Source organism: Mus musculus, chromosome 18 (genome assembly GCF_000001635.26).
Source record: "Mus musculus strain C57BL/6J chromosome 18, GRCm38.p6 C57BL/6J".
NCBI classification, from domain to species: Eukaryota; Metazoa; Chordata; class Mammalia; order Rodentia; family Muridae; genus Mus; species Mus musculus.
The window spans coordinates 67,168,291-67,189,005 of record NC_000084.6 but is presented as its reverse complement, the minus strand read 5'-3'; the positions used below and the strand labels follow the sequence as shown (position 1 = coordinate 67,189,005).

At 42.1% G+C, this 20,715-nt stretch overlaps 1 protein-coding gene and 1 non-coding gene across 4 annotated transcripts in view; one reads left to right on the top strand and one right to left on the bottom strand.

Moving 5' to 3' along the window:
• Window positions 1–20,715, bottom strand: part of Gnal (guanine nucleotide binding protein, alpha stimulating, olfactory type) — a 138,495-nt gene that overhangs the window by 37,787 nt on the left and 79,993 nt on the right. The gene's annotated exons all lie outside the window — the stretch shown is intronic.
• On the top strand, window positions 14,015–14,121 carry Gm23512. Its single transcript, XR_003952701.1, has one exon. It is a non-coding gene; the product is annotated as a U6 spliceosomal RNA (small nuclear RNA).

The following is a 20,715-nucleotide window of genomic DNA, read 5'->3' as shown; positions in this document are numbered from 1 at the left end:
TCTTTTAAAAAAGGAAAACAAACAGATGACAAGAATCATAAAAATATAATTTCTATGCTAATGTACTCAAATCACTTCTGGGTTATACGCACTTGGGACATATTTTCCATTTTGAAATGCAAATTGGAAGCATCTCTCTAGTTTCTTGAGATGTGGGATGAGCAACCAGCCCTGCACTCTGTAGGGTGCGGCTGCTTAGCTCTTACTGGTGGCAGCAGTCCCCAGCCAGCCCTGTTCCTGGGGGCATGTTGAACTTGTCACTGGGTAGTGAGAAAATATTGCTCCTTATGCTTAGGGCATGATATTCTTTCAAAGATGACGTAAAGAAAATACCTCTAATGTTAGTGTCAGGAGCCCTCCTGCAAAACCAGGTTATTTATGTCTGTTATATATTTTTAATCTTACAGACCCTGACTTGATGACAATGATGGTACTCCCTCCTCTTTTTGAGACAAGATCTCATGTAGCCCAGGGTAGCCTTAACTTTGCTATGTGGCAGGGGGTTTATTTTGAACTTGTGCTTCTCAGTCCTCTTGCCTCCAATCCTGAGCGCTGGGAATACAGGAGGGCACACCATGCCTGGTTTATGCAGTGCTGAAGCCTGAGTGCCAGGCTTCATGCATGCTGGGAAAGTACTCTATCAACTGAGCTGCATCCTTCAGCCCCTTTCTAGGGGGGGTTGTATGATATTAATAACGTGTAAGAACTGTGTAAATAGTTGTGACATTGTATCCTTAGGGAATAAAGTCAGGAAGAAAGCTTGCACATATTTAGAACCATTGCAGATTTCCCCCAAATATTTATGATTCTTGATTGGTTGGCATCTTAAGTAAAGACTCTACCAATATGGAGAGTCAACTTTAAGTCTAAAATTCTACTTAGGATCAGTTTCCAGACACCTATGTTAGGAAAACCCTACTAACCCAACCTTTTGAACCACTAACCTGTCTCAAACTCTTACCTTCACTAGCATGAGTATGAATATCAAAGACAGCATCAAGAATTACACAGTAAGAGGAGGTCACACCCCACACTCAGTGGATGCCTTTGTGCTCCAGGCAACATTGGGGGTGGGGGGCTTGGATACTAGGTCTTTTTTGTGTCTCAAATAATCCATGAAATGGGTGATTCAGTTCTGGATTCCAGATGTAGAATGAGAACCACTGAGCAGACTTCATTATCTTCACATCAACCTGACTGGAAAAAGGCCAAGCCTACACTCAGAGGATGCTCTTAGCCCACATGGCTTCTCTCTCTCTGACCCACAGCAACTCCTTGGATCCAGAAAAGCAGTGAGGTCATGGCAGACAGCATGTACACACCTGTGCACACATGTACACACCTGACTTTGCCTGTAGGACTTAGCCTACTAACTATTCTCAATATAATTTAAAAACAACTTTTGAGCCATATTTTAATTGCCATAAACTTCACCTTCTTATACCATCATGCCACCAACAACAGGTAGGAACATACTACCATATAAGGAGATATGATATTCACCCTTCTTATGGGTCCAATACCTACCACTACCCCAGGGACAGATGACTGCTTACAATGTCACTGTGGTATTGCCTTTTCTAGAAAAAAATTATACGTATGAAATCATATACTCTTTTAGATTCTTTCTCACTTAGCACAATGCATTTTAGATTCTTTCATTTTCATTTGCATATTACCAATGTGTTTCAGTGGTTTTATTTTTGTTTTTATTTTTTGCTTGTGACTGACTGAATCCAGGCCTTCCATATGCTAAGCAATTACCACAGAGCTATATCCTTCATCTTTGTTCTTTTAAATTACGGAGTTCTAGCCAATTGCATGGTAAATGCACTAAATTTTATTCATTCACTTACCAGTTGCTACATGTTTGGTTGTTTCTAGATGATGATAATGATGACGATCATCATTATTAATGTGTGTGTATGTGTGTTTGTGTTTGTGTGTGTGTGTGTGTGTGTGTGTGTGTGTGTGAAGGTAGGCATGAGCATACTATGGTGATCTATGCAGAAGTCAGAGGACAACTTTTGGGGACTAGATCTCTTCCTTCACTGTCAATTCTGGGGAGTCAAATTCATTATTGGGCTTGCGTGACCCGTTGAGCCATCTTCCGGGCCATGTTTCCAGCTCTGAACCAATATAAAGAGTGCTGTGTTGTTTTTATATGGCCTTTGGTTTTGCTGGATTACATAGTGAATGGGTGTGTAGCTGTTAAAACTGCCATTTTCCTTGCATTGTGGTTATACCATGGTTCTACCTTGCAGGGGCAGGGGCAGGGGCAGGGGCAGGGGCAGGGGCAGGGGCAGGGGCAGGGGCAGGGGCAGGGGCAGGGGCAGGGGCAGGGGCAGGGGCAGGGGCAGGGGCAGGGGCAAGGGCAAGGGCAAGGGCAAGGGCAAGGGCAAGGGCAAGGGCAAGGGCAAGGGCAAGGGCAGGGAGCTTTGGTTTCAACCATGACCCGGCACCTCTGTCATCTTTATGTCCACACCAGGCTGTCCTGATCATTGTGGATCTCTAGTAACCTTAAGATGAGTTTCCCTCTTTCTTTCCTTTTGGCTCTGGAGTTGAGTCCATAGTTTCTGTCATGTGAAGTCTAACAGTAGCTTCACTTCCAGTTTCCAAACTGTGAAGCTTTAAGTTTCTCTATTTTTTTTTCCTGTTACAACATTTTTAGAACATTATTAGGGTTATTCTAAGGTCTCTTTAAGTTTCACATAACATCTCAGGATTGTCTTGCTTGTGTTTTTATTGATGTTACATAGAGTCTTTAGGTCACTAGTGGAAGAATGGCAACCTAATCACGAGTCTTCTATGATTATCATATGCCAACTATGAATTGTTTCATAGGGTTTTTATAGTTTCCAGTATTCACATATTTTGCATCCTTTGTTAAATGTCTTCCTAAGTAAATTTTGTTGCTTATTTTGAATTCACTTATATATATTTAATTTTTATATTTCTTTCACTTTCTTGGTTAGACACCTCCTCCCTGCTCAGCTCAGGATATTGTACACACACACACACACACACACACACACACACACACACACACACGAATATATATACTTATATATTGAGGCTATTGTAAATGAGATTCTCCCAATTTCTTCCTCAGTGTGTTTACTATATGCATATAGGAAGGCTGCTAATTTTTGTATCTTATTGTTATGCTGAATATATTTATCAGATATAGGAGGTTTTGGGCAGAGTCCTTAGGATTTATAGAATCATTTTATCTGCAAATAAGGACACTTGGACTTCTTCTTCTTCTATTTATATCTTCTTTATCTCCTCCATTTGTCTTATTTTTGTAGCTAATATTTTAAGTTTTGTTTTTGTTTTTTCTTGGTTTCACTACATAGCCCTGGCAACCACTATGTAGCTCAGGCTGTCCTTGAACTCACAGAGAACTGCCTGCCTCTGCCTTCTGACCCCCAAATGCTGGGGTTAAAGGCACGTGCTTCTGTGTGGCTGGCCCACAATTTCAAGTATTATATTGAATAGGAGTGAGGAGAGTTGGGTGTCCTCACCTTGTAGATTTCAATGGAAATGGTCTACATTTTCCCCTTGCATTTAGCAAGGTATTGGCGATGGGATTGCTGTATATTGCCTTTATTATGCTGAGATATGTCCTCTGTATTCCAGGAGTCTTTAGATCTTTTATTAAGAAGGGATGTTGGATTCTTGTTAAGAGGCCTTTTCTGCATTCAATGAGATGGTTGTGTGGTCCTAGAGTCTATTTTTTATGTTGAACCATCTCTGCATCTCTGAGATGGACCCAAGTTGATCATGGTGGATCATCGTTAAATGTGTTCTTAGATTCTGTTTGCAAGTATTTTACGGAGAGTTTTTTTTTCCCATGCTCATCAGAGCTATTGCCTTATAATTATCTTTTTGTGTTGATTTTCTGTCTGGTTTTAGTATCAAGGTAGTACTGGCTTTATAAAAAGAACTTAAAATATTCCTTCAATTTCTATTTTATGGAGTGCTTTGGGGAGTATTGGCATCAATTCTTAGATGGTTTGGTAGAATTCTTCACTGAATATATCTGATTTGTTTCAGTTGGGCTATTATTTAGGTACTATTTCTATCTCATTAGACATTATGAGTCTATTTAAATTATTTATTTTATCTTGACTTAGCTTTGGTAGAACACATATGTCTCAAAATTTATCCATTTCTTTTATAGTTTCCAGCTTGGTATAATACATATTTTAAAACTGTGTCCTTATGATTCTCGGAATTCCCCAAGAGTCTGTTGTGATGTCTCCCCCAACACTTCCACCCCCCATTCTTCCCTAATGTTATTTGTTTGGGATCTCTCTCTATCTCTAAAATCTTGTCAAATATTTCATTTTTGAACACTCGGAGTAGCACACAAATTGGTATCCATTTTAGTTTCATCTATTACACACTCGCTATTTTTATCTACTAGTTTATAAGGTTATAACTAGTACAGAACACTGATTTTATGTAGATTGGAAACCCAGAACGACTGAACCATGGGACCTCTACAGCTACTCTGTTAACCTTCATGTTTTCAGTGCTTTTATAGTGTGTATGTGTGTGTGTGTGTGTGTGTGTGTGTGTATGTGGAGGTCAGAAATTATAATTATTTTTAAAGATACATAGAATCCCAGCTCTTATTTCCAAATTCTATCTCACCTAACAATTGTGTTAAGCACATAAGTTTAATAATGAGATCTGTGGCCCATAGTGGAGAATTAATTAAATATACCCATTGTTGATGGGAATGTCAATTTCCCTAATTACACCTTCTCACACAAAAACAATTTTTATGCTTTTGAGAATTTTCCCCCTACTCCTACTCCTAAACCTAAGAGACTCCATAAACCCCAACTTCTGAGAAAATCGCAAGCGCGGCATGCCGTCAGCACAGAAACTTATTTGTGTGGGATCAGAAATAAAATAATTAAATATTTTCACCAGGAAAAAGAGACTCCAAGAATCACGACTTTAAGCCTTTGCTCTCAGACAATGCGCTGTTACTTGACAAGAATTCTCCTCAGGAAAAAAAAAATCAAAGTCAAATTATGTAATTATTCTTGTCCTTGGCCTTCTGAGTCACTCAAGATTTTCTCTCTACTGGGGCAGCACAGGGAAAGGAGATGGGGTTCTCTGGAAGATTCAAGCTGAATTTAAAGCAGACATCTGAAGGAAGGTCTGCTGCATTCCAACTGACCAGGATGATAGAACTTAATACACATTTCTTTGGAAAAACTGTAGTGTAAGACATGCTAAGAGTTCTAATAAGGCCCATCAGATAATAACCATGGTGGCTGTCCTTGGAGTTTAGCATCTGAGTCCTTGGGTTCAAACCCAGATGGGTGGATTCTTAGCTCTGACTACTGAAACTCAGTTCCCTCAACTGTCCCAGGGAATAGCTCAGTGGATACAGTATTTCTGGGCTAAAGGTGGAATCATCGCCGGGACTGAATAGTACATGAATCAAAGGTCAAGGCCTGGAGGTCTTGAGTATGTGGGACGAGAGGCAGGAATCAATAAGGGAGTCTGGTGACCAACTTCTGGAAGGCTGGAGAGGGCAGGGCTGGCCAAGAGGTTGGCCATCAGACTCAACTACTTATTCACCCTTTTTCTCTTCAGTCTACAGAATTCACTTAGTAATTATTTATCAGAGTCCTGGAATGGGACAACCTGGGGTGGCATGGTAGGCAAATGTGGAAGTTTGCCTGACAAAGAAGTTGGCATTTCTTTAAATAAGTATGAAGGCCACCGGAGAGACTCCCTGTGTGTTGGTTCAGTAGTTGCTTCTTGGTCTTCTCTTGTCTGACTCACCAGCACACACCATGGCTGATCACTCTCTGCTCCACAGATCACATCTTCTCGGGTTTTAAGGATGTTGCCATCATCCTTGCTTGGCATCTTTTGCTGAGTTCCTTTGTTCCAAGTCTCTGAAACCTTGGATGTTCTCAGGGCCCATTCTGCTGTCTGAGCTTAATCATTTCCTTTATAATCTTTCCCATTCTGTGTCTTAAATTCTATGGATAGTCTATTAAATATAGATTTTTTTCACTCCATCTTAGACTTTCCTGTTATTCTGGATAACCAACTGGCCTCACCAATTGAATTCTAACGAGAGCTCAGTAAGTCCTAAGTGGTCTTCTTAGTTTTCCTTCACAACTTGTTATATCTGAGTTATTTTTCTTCAGTGGTATAGCCAGTGGTAAGTTGCCCATGCTCCAGTAAATGCCAGCACATTGAGTAAACTCAGTAGGTCATAAAATAAAAGATGTAAGAATCGGAAAGGATTTGTTGGGAAGAATAACATGTTCAGAGGAAGTGGAGGGGAATACGAGAGGGTAATGCATAAATACAACATGTATACTGTGTCAAAAGATAAATTAAAAAAGTTAAAAAAAAAGAAAAATAAGTGTTGTAACTACAGTCAGAAGTTCCTAAAACTCTCCATGGATCTTTTCCCTCTCTGACATATTCTCTGTGCTCAACTCATTTCCTGCTTTGTTTACACATCATAAGGAACGCTGTGGCCAAAGTATCTAGAACTAATTCATGAACACTTACTGGGAATGGATGGAACCTTAAGAGTCCTGCTGAAGCAAATTCCGACCTCTGCCTCAAGCACTCAGGTAGAGAGAGAAAGGATGGGGTCAGAGGGCAGCCAGTGGCTGAGGAGCATTTGGTGAAGTGAACTCCAAAAAAGATGGTCTCTCAAAGTCATGTGGGTCGGGCTCCTGGTGGGATTTTCATAGCTGAGTCTAGGAGGGATTACCATGGAAGGAGAGTTTGACTTAGTGTTGAAGGTGGAGACTGGGTACACTTGGGGCAAGGTCTACGGAGGCAGTTGAATCTTATGGAGGATTCAACTTGTAATGCCAAATGAATACACCAGGAAGAGAAAGAGAGAAAAAATTAATAAAAACAATGGGGCCCCACCCAGGGACCCATCCCATAAACAACCACCAAACCCAGACACTATTGCAGATGCCAGCAAGATTTTGCTGATAGGACCCTGATATAGCTCTCTCTTGTGAGGCTATGCCAGTGCCTGGGAAATACAGAAGTGGATGCTCACAGTCATCTATTGGATGGAACACTGGGCCTCCAATGAAGGAGCTAGAGAAAGTACCCAAGGAGCTAAAGGGGTTTACAACCCTATAGGAGGAACAACAATATGAACTAACCAGTACTCCCCAGAGCTTGTGTCACTAGTTGCATATGTAGCAGAGGATGGCCTAGTAGGTCATCAATGGGAGGAAAGGCCCTTGGTCTTGCGAAGATTATATGCCCCAGTACAGGGGAATGCCAGGGCCAGGAAGCAGGAGTGGGTAGGTTGAGGAGCAGGGTATGGGGAGGGTATAGGAGACTTTCGGGATAGCATTTGAAGTGTATATGAAGAAAATATCTAATAAAAACAAACAAACAAACAAACAAACAAACAAACAAACAAAAACAATGGGGCATTCCAGAACACCTGGATTTGGAAGAAGAGGAGAGGTAAAAGAAGATACAAGCATGTAGATTGAAATCAATGTGCTATTAGAAGGTGGAGGAGGGTTGGTGGCCACTTTGGCCACTCTCTGCAAGAGCACATCTCCCCTGTTCCTTCCTCCCCTCCCCCACCTCTGCTTTCTGGCTGCTAGGCAGTGAACAGCTTTGTTTTGCTGTACCTCCTTGTCACCAAGATGTTCCACCTCGCTGCAGGCCTTGCTCTAGTTACATTTTGTCAACTTGACACAAGCTGGGGTCATCTGGGGAGAGGGAACCTCTATTGAAAACATGCCTCTATCAGCTTAGCCTGTAGGCAAGTCTGTGGGGGCATTTTCTTGATTAATGATATATGTGGGAGGACCCAGCCAACTGGGTCAGTGCCAACCCTGGACAGGTAGTTCCAGGTTGTATAACAAAGCAAGCTGAGCAAGCCACAGAGACTAAGCTAGTGAGCACCTTTGCTCCATGGTTCCTGCCTCTGCTTCTGCACGCCTCCTTCCCTGAGTTCTCGCAGTGATGGACTGTGACTGAGACATGTAAGCCAAAACACTCCTTTCTTCCTTAAGTTGCTGTTCATCAAGGTAGTTATCACAGCAAGAGAAGGTGACTAGGACAGGCCTATGGTGATGCATCCAGCTAAGAGGAGCTAAGAGTTTTGCATCTTGATCCAAAGGCAGCCAGGAGGAGACTGTCTTCTGCAGGCAGCCAGGAGAATGGTTTATTTTGCGCTGGGTGGAGCCTGAGCCTAGAACTTCAAAGCCCACCCCCACAGTGACACACTTCTCCCAAGGCCACATCTCCCAATAGTGCCACTTCCCATAGGCCAAGCATATTCAAACCACCACAAGCAGGGACCAGAAAGGTGGCTGGCATAAGATAGAATTAAACCATATCACTAAGAATAAAGCAAAGCACCACCATGGGTAATGAGTGAGACATTCAACCTCTTTCATATGGTTCCGGTATTACAATAACAACTTAAAAGAATCCTCATGCTCTGCATAATAAAAGAAGCCCTATAAATAGAATGTCTGGTTTTTACTCGCTTGTCAGTCTACCAAGAGCAAATAATTGAAGGCATCTGAGAAGTTACAGGAAGCAGAAATATTTATCTTGTTATATTTATCTGAAATTATGTGTTCTTATAACAAAGAAAAAAATGTCCTTGACTCTTCAGGGAAATGGGTAATCAAGTTTACATTTGAAAAAGCTGGAAGTCTGTACAACAGTTGTGTAATGCAGCTGATTATTGTCTGGGACCACTTTGGCTTGGGTATCTGCACTGGCTGGTTTTGTGTCAACTTGACACAAGCTGGAGTTATCACAGAGAAAGGAGCTTCAGTTGAGGAAATGCCTCCATGAGATCCAGCTGTAAGGCATTTTCTCAACTAGTGATCAAGTGGGGAGGGCCCATTGTGGGTGGTGCCATCCCTGGGCTGGTTGTCTTGCGTTCTATAAGAAAGCAAGCTGAGCAAGCCAGGGGAAGCAAGCCAGTAAGAAACATCCCTCCATGGCCTCTGCATCAGCTCCTGCTTCCTGACCTGCTTGAGTTCCAGTCCTGACTTCCTTTAGTGATGAACAGCAACGTGGAAATGTAAGCTGAATAAACCCTTTCCTCCCCAACTTGCTTCTTGGTCATGATGTTTGTGCAAGAATAGAAACCCTGACTAAGGTCTGGAGAGATGGCTCAGCGGTTAAGAGCACTGACTGCTCTTCCGAAGGTCCTGAGTTCAAATCCCAGCAACCACATGGTGGCTCACAACCATCTGTAATGAGATCTGACGTCCTCTTCTGGTGTATCTGAAGACAGCTACAGTGTACACACTTATAATAATAAAAAATTAAAAAAAAAGAAACCCTGACTAAGACAGGTTTCAATTGCTCACTTGAGAGATACCACCTAAGTCTGATCCCAAAGTGCCTTTCTTGGAGAGCCTGACTTTCACGGATGGGGGAGAAGCAGTCATGACAACCTTACTTGGTCATGTGATGGATGTCATACTCCATCTGCTCAGGGCTGATTTAATTAGTGATTAGACACACTTTCCCTGCCTGTCTTTGCATCTCAGGGCTCATTTTTTTTTCCTCCAGGGGCTCACACTGGACCATGATGCTATCCTGTGCATTTTCTTCCATTCCTCATCAAACTGGTCTCTCTAAGGCTCATTTAAAACTATCCAGTTTTGAGTGTCTTACCCTTCATGATCCTAACCACCAGTGCCTCCTACCTGGATGACTACATTTGCCTCCTTGGTCTCCCTATCTCTATTCTGGCCTGTTGAAAGCATCCTCTGAGGCAGTAGTTGGGATGAATGAGACTTTTACAGCCTGGATCAGCTCTGGCCATTCCTTGCCTCCAAGTTCCCACAGGGGCTCCTGCAACACTCTGCAAGACCACCTCCTTCTACCTGCACCTTGCTCCTTTCATATCATCTTCGTCATGTTCTGGTGTAGCCAGTTAACCTCATGTTTCCTGAGCCCCTACCCCTTTGGGGTCCTTGTCAGGGTTAGGGTGGCAGCACTCTCTCCCTCATGCACCTCTGACTTGCTTGATGCGTCTCTTCTTTCACTACCTATTATGGTTGGTTTTAATGTCAACTTGCCCAAAAATTATAATCATTTCAGCAGGGAGGGTCCTCCCCTGAAGAACTGTCCGATCATTCTGACTGATATGGAAAGAAAGACTCCACCCTGACTGTGGGGAACATCTTCTTATACCCATCTTGATACAAAAGGTGTGCTAGAAGAACGATTATTTCATATTTTGTTCCTTGGCCTTCCCTCTTGTAGATGAGTTAATGTGCCCCGTCCCTGCTGGGACTGCTGATTCCTATGCTGACTGCAGAACCAGCATTTCCAAGATTTCACTCTGGATTAGGGGCCAGCAGCTCTCCAGGAACCTTCTGGCTTCTGGCATTAGAGGCATTGGCCCTGTGCACTGAGCAGCAACTGGATACCAGGATGCCCCCACAGTGAGAGACAGCCGCTGTGGAGTTACTCCAACTGCCGAGAGACAAGGCTTCAAGGTCTGAGCAACTACCGGGGTCTCAGCTCTCAGCTGTGATTCTAATGGTGTCAGTATTTTAGAGCTCATTTGGTAAGATCTTAAGTGTATACATGAATGTATACATGTATATATATGCATATGGCATTTATATTTATGTATATATATGTATATGCATATGCATGCACATACATATTTATATACATATTGATGCATTGGTTGTATTCCTTTTGAGAACCCTAGCACACCACCCCCTTTGCAGTGCACCTCAGTGAGGGTCTCCTGAGCACCCTCTTACACAGGGTACCCAGCCACTCCAATATCTCTGGGTCACTCTAATTGCCCCCTTCTCTCTAGAGATGTTCTTTTCTAAAAATCCCCGTACTTTCCCTCTAATTTCCTTATCTCTGTTACAAGGGGATCTTTCTGGTTCATTTGTTGACCTGTATCAAGCAGTTAATATTGTCCAGGACACCTTCACTATCTCTGAGCGGACGAATGGGTAAGCGTTCTTGGAGGTGCCTTCTGTAACTGTCCTCCTTCATGTACCCTTTTACCTAGCTACAAAAATTCTGTACAGTTGAACTCAAAGGCCACACAAATTACTTGTTTAAAACTGAATTGGGGGATGGAGAGATGGCTCAGTGGTTAGGATCACTGGTTTCTCTGCCAGAGGACCAGGGTTCAATTTCTTAGCACCCATACTGCAGTTCACAACCATTTGTAATTCCAGTTTCAGGGGACTTGACACCCTCATACAGACATACATGCAGGCAAAATGAACACACAATAAATATAAATGAATTATTTTAGGACCCGCGAATTGATGGGAAGCTACCTACCATCTATAGGTCTATAGGTGTTTTGTGGTTTTGACATTTGCAGGGCATGTTCATCCTGGTTCAACCCCGTGAATGGTTTAAAGTAACTCCTCAAAAGCAGTAAGTGGAGCATGGGACTTGTGAATACTGAACAGCGGGTATGAGAGCTGTGTATTCCATGAGCGAGAAGCCACTTCAGACCCTACTCTTCCACACTGAAAGTCCTCCTTCCTGGTCTCAGCTGTTACATGAGCCAAGGGGTGTGGACTTCTGGTGGCATTGTGTGGCTGAAGAGTTTAGGCCCTGGCTCTGTGGTTTGGCAAGGAACAAATTTAATGTAGCCCTATGGCCTGTGGGAGAGTCTACTGAGGAAGGAGCCTCCTTCTCTCTTTTGGCCTTTGCTAGGATTTATGCCTCTCCTTTCAGTAAATGATGTTTCGACGTAGGAACAAAGTTGCCTTCTGGCACTCACGTACCTCCCTCAGAGAGTCCATCATGAACTGTTATTTGTGTTTGTAGGAGTCTTATTGTGAGCAGCAACATAGGGACATGTGATTGATACCCATATTCAGCCATGTTTTTAATTTACATTCCCATGAACTCTGTAGCATGACCCCCAGAAGACCTCTGGGTAACATTGCGGAGCTAGTTACATGCTTCCTGCTTATTCCTTATCTCTGTTTCCCCCACCTCTCATCATTATATCCATCCATCTATGAGCCTATCCACATGGCTATCATCATCTATCACCATCATCTATAATTCTGATAAGTTGTATAGCCATGGATTCAGCTATCTTCAGAGAGAAAATGACTACATTCATAGCGAGCATGTATTTTTGTCATGATATCTTAAATGTGCAGTGCATAATTATTTATATAAATTTTGCGTTGTGGATGAATGTAGGGGAAACTTACACTGTCTCAGGTATAAGCCATCTAGAGATAATTTAAAATATATGGGGATACATGAATAGATTATATGAAAATAATGCCAATCTAAATAAGCATCAATGAGCATCTATGGGGTTTGGGACCCCTGGGGGTCCTGGGATCCATCACCTGAAGATGATGAGGGATGGCTGTGTGTATATGTATGTATTCACACAGCTGTCATTTCTGTCATAGATCGCTGATCCAGCAGGGAGAGATCAGAACATGTGGTATTTGATCTAGGTCAGCAAGGCGAGTGTTAGATAATGATATTCAATAATGGCATTCAGGCCTACAGAATAGGGGACAGTAGGAAAATAGGGACACACGCACACATATGCACACACAGGAACAGAGACACTTTTGCTTGCTGACTGGAAAACAGCAGGGCATTCTGATGCCTCTGTCAAAAGTCTATGGCAAAGTAAAAGTTCCCCCCCCCCACTAGATAGGGGTTTTATTATGTAGCCTAGGCTAGTCTTGAACTGAGTCTTCTAGCCTTAGCCTCCTGAGTGTTGGGATTACAGAGATGCACCACCATAGTCAGCTTAAACAATTAGTTTAAGACAAATTATTTTCACTTTGTTCTCTTTTTTTATGGTCCTGGAGACTTAACCCATTAAAAAAAATAAGTATATGAAAACCAATACTAACAACAGGTGGGTTTATTTGATAACACACTACAGGTTATAACTTGCATGGGGCTGGCAGTGACCCTATTATACCATTTTGTCACTGTTAAAAGCCACACACTAGCCTCATTGCTCATTGTAGAAAGAATACAACACTCATGTTTAAGGTAGACCATGTTTGCAACCCCAACGCTCAGGACACTGAGACAGGAGTTTGAGTCTGAAACTGACCTAGGCTGCAGCATGGGTTTTAGGCCAGTTTGGGCAACAGTGCTCCTGAGGCTACAAGCGTTGCCTGCTCTTAAACGTGCCCTCAGGTGGCCTAAAGCTTATACAAGAACCACAGGCAATGACTGCTGAGAGCAAGAGAAGTGGTCTTCTCCAGAGACGAGTGTGACAATTGGTTGACCAATACCAAATGGTCCTCTCCGAAAACATACCCACAAGTGACGCCATACAGACTGAGCAGGGTTTTAGAAATCTATGGGTATATACATATATGCAGGCAATAACAATTAATAAAAAAGAGGTCATGAATTTGAAAGAGAGCAGGGAGGGCTGTATGGAAGGATTTAGAGGAAAGAAAGGGAAGGGAGAAATGTAGTTTAGTATAGCCTTCAAAAACAAAAAACAAAAACCCTGCACTTGGAAAAAAAAAAGAGAGAGAGAGAGAAGAAGCAACCTCATGGGAACAAATGAATTCTGTGTTTAGGGAGCCAGGACAGGGACCTTGGGACTCATTAGTTTGAGGTTTTATTTCCAAAGGCATTGTTAAGAAAGTGTATTCATTTGAAACAGTTAGGCAACTCCACTGAAATGCTTGAAGTTTATGATTCTCCATCTGCATTTGTCTGTAAATATTCGACTTCCTGCTAAAATACTGATAAAGAAGAGAAAAATGTCTCTCACACAAAGTATTCAATAACTTGCATGGTGACATCTCAAGTGTATAGTTCTGCATGTGATAAATGTTAGAATTAGCTATATTTATATTGTAAATATAAACACAGTTCTTGTATCTTTGAGGGACTGGGTGAGGGCATGTGGGATTTTACCCAGGGCCCGGGATTCTCTATTGGAAGCCACTCATGCCTGCCCAAGTATTTGCCTTTAATTTTAAGGATAAAAGAAGACAGGGTGCTCGCTTCGGCAGCACATATACTAAAATTGGAACGATACAGAGAAGATTAGCATGGCCCCTGCGCAAGGATGACACGCAAATTCGTGAAGCGTTCCATATTTTTTTTTTTTTTTTGCTAAACACATTAAACTCAAGAGAACGAAGACCAAAGTGTGGACACTTTGCCCCTTCTTAGAATAGGAAACAAAACACCCATGGAAGGAGTTACAGAGACAAAATTTGGAAGAGTGACGAAAGGATGGACCATCTAGTGATTGCCATATCCAGAGATTCATCCCATGATCAGCTTCCAAACGCTGACACCATTGCATACATTAGCAAGATTTTGCTGAAAGGACCCAGATATAGCTGTCTCTTGTGAGACTATGCCAGGGCCTAGCAAACACAGAAGTGGATGCTCACAGTCAGCTGTTGAATGGACCACAGGGCCCCCAATGGAGGAACTAGAGAAAGCACCCAAGGAACTAAAGGGAACTGCAACCCTATAGGTGGAACAACAATATGAACTAAGCAGTACCCCGGAGCTCTTGTCTCTAGCTGCATATGTATCAAAAGATGGCCTAGTCGGCCATCACTGGAAAGAGAGGCCCATTGGACTTGCAAACTTTATATGCCCCAGCACAGGGGAACGCCAGGGCCAAAAAGGGGGAGTGGGGGGGTGGGTATGGGGGACTTTTGGTATAGCATTGGAAATGTAAATGAGCTAAATACCTAATAAAAATGGAAAAAAAAAAGAAGACAGGAAGCAGTTCAATAGGAATTTCTCTAAAGGCTTGGGGTAGGGGACACTGGAGCAATAGATCTACAGGTCATGGAACCTGCCACTCTTCCAGAGGACACGGGTTTTGTTCCCAGCTCCCACGGTAGCTCACAAACATCTGTAACTCCAGTTCCAGGGGAATTCAATGCCCTCTTCTGGCCTCTTTGGGCACCAGGCAAGCAGGTGGTACATAGACATACACGTCTGCAAAAACACTCATACACGAAAAATTAAAATAAAAAAAAATTAAAATGTTGAAAGGCACGGGGAATAAAGAGAACTAGCTGGGTAAAGTGAAGACCCTGTTTGGTTGAGTCTATACTAGCCTGTGTCTTCTGCCAGGATCAACTGGATCCTCTGCCTAATGACCTCAAGGGGAAGGAAAGGACTCTTAGAGATTTGCAGATTGCAACTCTATGAAAAGATCATGGCTATTATGGGAGTATTTGTCATGCTAGCTGCCAGCCGGAGGAGGTTGTGTTCAGTCATCTATATTACAGGAAAGTGCTTGTTTGAATATGTTTATTGAAAAGAAACAGTTTGCTCATTTAAGGTCTAGTGCCCACAGTAGCCCCCTGTGATGAGTGAGGTGGGGTTTCTGCTTTTCTACAACTATTGTTTTGTTTCGATCTTTGAGACAGGGCTTCTCTATAACATAACCCAGACTGTCCTGAACTGTCCCACAAATATTATATATGCACACACACACATACACATATACATATATATATATACATACATATATACATATAATATATAATATATACATATAATATATAATATATACATATAACATAGTGTATATATATAATAGACATATATGGTATATTTTATATATATTATATATGTGTATATATATGTGTGTGTGTGTGTGTGTGTGTGTGTGATTTGAATATATTATATATTCAAGACCAGGGTGGCCTTGAACCTGCAGATATCCACCCTGTCTCTACCTCTTGAGTCCTGGGATTAAAGGTGTGTGCCATACCCCCCAGGCTCTTCCTGACTGTAGATGACACTAAACTGCTGGCTTCTGAAATTACTGTGAACGTTTAGTTTTGTCTTTGTCCTCGTGGGTCTGTGTGAAAAATAAATGCACATCGAATCCTGGCAGACTCCTTCCTCTCCTTCTGTGGTAGTGAAAATGGAACCTAGCATCTCACACATAACACAGCTGCATGGGACGCTGCCAGAAGACGCTACATTTCCAGCTCCAGGTTCATTTAGAGACCCTACAGGAAGATATTTCTTTGATAACATTGTCAAAAAGGAGGAAAAAAAAGAATATGAAGTAATTAAGACTGGTTATGTGCCACAGAAGACATTTTTCTCATTCATGGACTAAATATATGATGGCTGTCCCATAAGCTAACATTGTCAGAGACAATGTAGCTGCATCTTGGTTTGTGGAAGTACATTTTATGATGCTCATGTGACAAGAGAACACCTAATGAGCCACTTTCCTGAGGATGTGTGCTCATCCTCAAGTGACATAAAACTGGAATTGGAGATTGAACTATGTACAAGAAATAAAACTTTTTTTTCACGAACAAAAAGAATCAGTTCAAACGTATATTAAAAAATATAACGACCAAGCATGGTGCTACAAGCCTTTAATCCTAGCACTTAGGTAAAGATAGAAGGATCTTTGAGACTTCCAGGCCGGTTTGGTCTATATAACGAATTTGAGGCCACTCAGGAGAACACAATAAGACCCGGTCTCAAAACAAAACAAAAACAACTACAAACAACAAGATTCACCCAAACCCAGCATCACAGTATAAAGCCATCTTGCAGCCCTTTATGCCATGGCCAAGGGTGCAGACTCAGATGCCATTCGGAAGATCTCTAGGTTGTGACCATGGGTTTGCACATGGCAACCAGGGCTCAAAACAGGGTGAGGTGTGTGTTTCAAGAAAACATGTATAAGAAGGTCACAGCTGAACTCTCACTGTGGCATTATGATATTTTTAGATACAGAGCTTTTATTATATCTGCCTTTTTGTTAATCCTCTGAACCCTACCATAGAAGATGCTTGGTGAAACTGCTTTGCATACAACTTCATTTTGTTCCATCCAATGAAAATTTAGGCCAGTGGTTTTTCTCAATGACAGGAACAAATATTGTTAGATGCCTGTTTGTGTATACCTCTAAAAATGTATGTGTGTGTACATTAAAATGAGGTGAGATACAGAAAATGTAATGTTAACCATTGTAAAGCATGCGGCTCAATAGCGTTGGTACATTCACAGCATGGCCACGGCCTTTCACTCAGTTTTATCAGGCCGGAAGAAAACCCACTCTCCTAGTTTGCTCTTCCCTCCCACAGGTGACAACCATCAACTGGCTTTAAGTTTCCATGGATCTGCTCAACCTGGACATTTCCTATAAATAGAATAACACAACCTTTGTGGCTGACTTCTCTTACTCAACACATTTTGAACATTTGTCTACATTGCGGCCTGTCGGTACACACCATTCTTTTTTTTTTTTTTTTTTTTGTGGCTAGGTGGCCATCCATTATGTACGTATATTACCTGTTCTTTATCTATCCATTTGGGGATGGAACTTTGCTCTGCTCTCACCCTTTGTCTACTCTGAGCTGTAGCTAGCAACAGTAATGTAAAAATAATTTGACTCTCTGCTTTCAGTGCCTTTAGAATTGCTAGTGGATGTAATATTGCAGCTTAACATGGGAAGGGACAGCCAGTTTTCTATAATGTCAGAATCCTTTATAACACCTCTCCCCCATTCCCCCTTGCAGTAACACTCTGTACTACAGTTTCTCTGCCAACAGTATTTGGCTGTTGTTGTTTTGGAAATCCCATTGGCTATGAAGTAACATTGCCTTGGCAATCTTCTCATGAACTTTATTCTCCAGTTGTGTATCCTCTTTGGAAAAAAAATGTTTATTCTGGTCCTTTTTCCTTTCTTAATTAAATTGTCTTTCTGCTAAGTGATAAAGATTCCTTATGGTTCTGGATATTATGCCCATGTGAAATACAACATGTGAACTTGTCCCCCATCCCATGGAAAGTACTTCTGCTTCCTTGATCATGTCACTGGCACAGGAGAAATTTCTATTTTGGTGAGATGTGACTGATACCCTCGTGGCAAGCCTTAAGGCTTAGGTCCAGGAAATCACAACCAGATTTGGCACTGTGGAGAGTCATTGCTGTGTTTTCTTCTAGGGGTTGTGCAGGTTTAGCCTTTGTGCTTAGGTAATCAATTTGAGTTAACTATGTAGGGTGTGGCTATATTCATGATTAGAGTGGATTCAATCTCAGTTATTTATCAAATTCACACCGATTTCTAACTGGAAACAGACACATATTATTATTCAAGTCCATGAGCACACTAGTTCCATTTAGGAATTCTATACTACCTTCTTTTCTACAAACAGAACCCAGGGAATCCCACAGGAGAGTTCTATCGCTATGCCACTGGGCTGGCGACTTGGAACGTTCGACATTTGAAAGGAACGTTTTTCTCTCCAGCAATGAAATGAATGTCACCATTGCTCAGTTCTTCCCAATCACTGCTAAATCTCACCAGGTGCTCTCTGAGCTCCTGCTCTGGAAGAACTGGCGATGCTGTGACCAATGGGAGAGAGAACCCTGTCTCCAAGGAGTTTGTACTTCATAGAGTATGTGTCCATCAGCCAGTTGGGGTGTTGGGGGGTTGGGGATAGTACACAAGAAGAAACCACAATCATGTTCTCAAGAAGGTAACCATTTAGAAGACAGTCCATGGCCAAGATACAATAAGCAAGCAGCAAATAATATGACATCATGTAGTAACAGGACAAGCTAAGCTATGGTGACATTCACAAAGGCAAAGGAAGCCATACTAAAGGGATTCAGGACAGAAGGGGGATGTCTCCAAAGGAGGTGGCTTGACCCCAAAGAATGAGCAGGGAGTGGCAATGTTAACTGCCATTATGAAATTGATATTAATCATTAATTGATATTAATCATAGAAAACACCAGCTTCTCAGGGCAAATGTATATATTCTCTAAGGCCTGAGATTGATGGCTGAGTCAGGCAGGCAGGAGGCCCCGAGAATTATGTATTCTTGGAAGAGCAAGTCTGTTCCAATGGAACAGAAATCTTGGCAAGTGTGTGTGTGTGTGTGTGTGTGTGTGTGTGTGTGTGTGTGTAGCTGTCTAGTTCAGGTGATGGCCCAGGGCTAACTTTGATACCAACACCACTTCTTACTGTATATGTACTGTATATGAGGTGACCGTTTTGTTTTTTGTGTGTTTTTTTTTTGTTATTTCTATAGACCTTAGTATTCTATTTAGACATTTCAGAGTTGATTATTAAGGGCCATCTTCATTTTATTTCTGAAAGTATTTATGATGTTTTACCAGGAAAGACACCCAGGAGAGAAATCAGCTCATTTGTTTCAAACAAACAAGCATAATCTCTTGACAATCAACCTTCTGTTTAGGAGGCAAATAGTGTCCCTCGTGGGCTTCTCTGACCTCAGCTGTGGGCCTAAGTGTCTCTGTGGCCCCATGGGAGCCTGCTCTGCTGTAGCTACAGAAAAACACCAGTGGACCCTACTCCAGTTGCTGGTAAGACATACATGCAGGTAGGAAACTGAGAAATAATTGTGGCCAGCAGGTCTCTTCAGGGCTTCCACATCACATGGAACCTTCATCAGGACCCAGCAAGGGTACAAGAACCCACACTCCCCACTTGGTCATGGGTCCCCACCACCCCAGAGGTGGCACTCAGCAAAGTCATTAGGGTTTTCCTCCACAGCTATGAGAGAAAAATCACTCTAGAAAACTCACAAATCCTTTTTCCTCCAGTCTCCGTATCTGCCTCTGGAAACTTGATTTGTAATTTCTTTTCTTTTTTTCTTTTTAAATTAAGCATTAAGATAGTTTTGATAGAAAGCCACAGGTTTTACCTCAAGCGTTAAAGGAGATTCTGGAGGCAAAAGATCAAGCAAGTTAGCAGCCCCTTTTCGGTACTAGCTCACTCCAACCCCCTCTGGAGTGCTGAGAATTCAGAATTAACATAAGAGGTAAAAATATGCCAATCAAGAAAAAAAATGATTAAAAAATAAAGGCTGGCTGAATCCATGTTTAATAGAGTCTACCTTAGCGCGACACTGTGCTACCGTCAACAACGCGTCCCAGAGGATTCAGTGATGCCAGTGATCAAAGCTGGGGGACCGGTGACAAGGTGACAAAGGCCTTGGAGAATGTGTCTGTTGCAACACTGATGTGTCTGGTCCCAGGGAAGCTTGTGGCCCATAAGGGCTGTGTGCTCAAAGGACATGGCTCTTCACGCTGCTTTTGGAAGAATGGCTCGAGCAACCGACGTCCTTAGCAGTGGTCCAGACTCGTGGATCACCAAGAGACAAGTTCACCACTGAGAGACAAATGCTCTCTGTCTACAGAGAGCTCCTTCCCTAGCCTGTAAACTTGGGAGAATGTTCTTTTTTTTTTTTTTTTTTTTTTATCACCAATGGCCAGAGTCTTTCCTTCAAGTCCTTCCCTGTTACAAGTCATCAGATTTGTGATTTGTTCTACTTCAAATAAAAATCTGCTTAAATCTGAGCATTCTCTGAAGCAGAATCCAATGGAAGCATCACAGGCCATGTCTGGATGCAGCAGACCCACCCGTCTACCCTCTGAAAGCCAGATGACTCTTTCCAAATTTTAACAAGTTCCAAGATAAACCTTAAACCCTAAGGAAACCTTTTGAAGAGAGATCCCTGGGTAATTTATTGAAGCAACCTGTTTGAAAGACTGTCCTGTTTGTTTTTTTAATGTATAAAACACACGATATTTTTTAAAAAAGATTTATTTACGTATATGGTGAGACACTGTCACTGTCTTCAGACGCACCAGAAGAGGGCCTTGGATCCCATTACGGATGGTTGTCAGCCACCATGTGGTTGCTGGGAATTGAACCCA